Genomic DNA, 2,277 nt, shown 5'->3' with positions numbered 1-2,277 from the left:
GCGAGCATATTTTTCTGGCTTTTTCTTTCGAGCGAACAGTCCTTGAAGAGCATTACATCAGCTTTCCCGGGGTAACCTAATCTCTTCTCCAGACGTCGTTGGTCCTGAGCGTCGGAAAAAGGGTTCAAAGTCAGTTTGGCAAAGTTCATTTGCATAAACAGGGATTTCGGTGGACGGAAGGCAACTTGTAACAATAACCAATGAGTATTTAATTAAAACCTTTTTATCCTGTTTCACACTCGATCTTTCACATTTTGCTGGGACTTTGGTCATCAAATGGCAACAATCGTCCTCGTCCAAGGGGGGTGAGCAACACGTCATCCACAGTCGAATCATCTTTCAAGATGGTCAGAGCAGAGAAAACAACCGGAAACATTCATCACAAAGTAATTGTCGTTTTTTGTTGGAACTGTTCGAACAACTGGCTTGCAACGTGTTATTAAGTATAAGTGGTACTTTTGCATTGAACAATGTTTGCTGGATTTAAAGGGCGTAACAAACGCAACAGGCGTTCTATTTTTTGTCAAATAGATGCAACGCATTCGCAGAATTTGAATAATCGTTTGTTCTGCTAGCTGAAAGATCTTTGAAACAAAAAAGAATAAAATTATTACAAATTAGATTGGATACAGGGAAGCATCACTGAATGAGTATGAATTAAAACATTCTTAGATTTGTAGTGATATCTTAAAAATAAAACAATTGAAGTATTTGTAGACGTATCTTCATTGTTTGACCAGTGCAGCGACCTCAAATTTAAATCATTAAATTTGTCCATTTTTCGAACCTCACCACAGTTCTGACCATGCGCGCTTACGCAAGCATAAATAATTTTACCCGTCGACTCGCGTTGCGCGACAAATAATTAAGCTTATGTACAGGTTGGGTCTCGTGGCGCAGGGGTAGCGGCTTCGGCTGCCGATCCCGATGATGCTATGAGACGCGGGTTCGATTCCCGCCTTATCCACTGAGCTTCTATCGGATGGTGAAGTAAAACGTCGGTCCCGGTTTCTCCTGTCTCGTCAGAGGCGCTGGAGCAGAAATCCCACGTTAGAGGAAGGCCATGCCCCGGGGGGCGTAGTGCCAATAGTTTCGTTTTTTACAGGTGTGGATCATGAGTCATCCTCACCTGAAAAGCCCTTTATTAAATTTCGCCAATTGTTAGGCAATCAAAAAAATGGTTAAGCTTTCAATTATGAATGTGCGATGTTTTTCCACAGGGGAAATTGAGGGTGTGGCTTAACCAAATTCATTGGCATGTTCGTTCAATGGAGAATTCGACCTTCTCATTATTGACCAACATTTTTGAGAATGTTTTAGGAACATAATTTTGATATTCCAATAACATAATTTAAAGTTTCACGACAATGGTTCGAACCCATGACTTCCGATTTTGAAGTGTACTCACTACACCATACGGAAAGTCATGAAAAATTGCAGAGGTCTGCATAATTTAATTCATGAGGTTCATCGATGCTTCTCATCGAAACGGACCACTTTTAGTAGAACAAAATTTAGTAGAGTTTTCGGGGACTGACTATAAAAACCCCAAAATTCTTGAGGAGGGCAATTAGTTCGAATTAGTTCCAGTCAGTTCCAGCCAGTTCAAGCCCAGTCCAGTTCCAGATCCTGAAGAAGCCCCAGACCAGCCGGACCCGCCAGCAGCCACCAGTAGCAGAGGCCCCAGTCCAGCCGGACTTAGCGGTGGAGGCCGCAGTCCGCCGGGACTTAGCCGCTGTGAAGAGTCCGCCGGGACTTAGCCGCTGTGAAGAGTCCGCCGGGACTTAGCCGCTGTGAAGAGTCCGCCGAGACTTAGCCGCCGTGAAGAGTCCACCCGGGACTTAGGAGTTCGGGTCTGGCATGGCTCGGCGAAGAGGTCTGGAGGACAAGTCTGGCTTCAACGTAGAGAATTGGCTCGACGAAGGTCTTAATGAAATTAGCAACAAATAGTTGAGTGATGTGATCGTGCGCGTAAAAGTTGAGAGTGTTACCGCAAAAATGTAATCTTTAAAAAGTGTAATATACAAATAAGTGAAGTTTACTGATCTGTTTTGACTCTACAAGTAAATATCACAAAAATCCTGAAAGCCTAAACCGCTCGGGCCGTTCACCAGACTGCGACTAAAACTTCTGAAAATTTAACGACTCCAACTTCAACTCCAGCTCTCCAAAAAAACGACCTCTCCGAATTTAACTCCGACTTCAACTGTTGGGCATTTGTCGACTTTAACTCCGACTCCAGCTTCTCAAATTTGCCAACTCTGACTTCGATTCCTC

General features: G+C 43.7%; 1 long non-coding RNA gene across 1 annotated transcript; it reads left to right on the top strand.

Moving 5' to 3' along the window:
* The first annotated feature begins 741 nt into the window (after positions 1-741).
* LOC128092855 (uncharacterized) lies at positions 742-2,041 on the top strand. The gene is made up of 2 exons (XR_008212045.1): positions 742-881; positions 1,106-2,041. It is a non-coding gene; the product is annotated as an uncharacterized LOC128092855 (long non-coding RNA).
* Positions 2,042-2,277: the final 236 nt, after the last annotated feature.

Source organism: Culex pipiens, chromosome 2 (genome assembly GCF_016801865.2).
Source record: "Culex pipiens pallens isolate TS chromosome 2, TS_CPP_V2, whole genome shotgun sequence".
Lineage (NCBI taxonomy): Eukaryota > Metazoa > Arthropoda > Insecta > Diptera > Culicidae > Culex > Culex pipiens.
The sequence above is the reverse complement of the archived record's forward strand: the minus strand, read 5'-3'. Positions and strand labels throughout refer to the sequence as shown.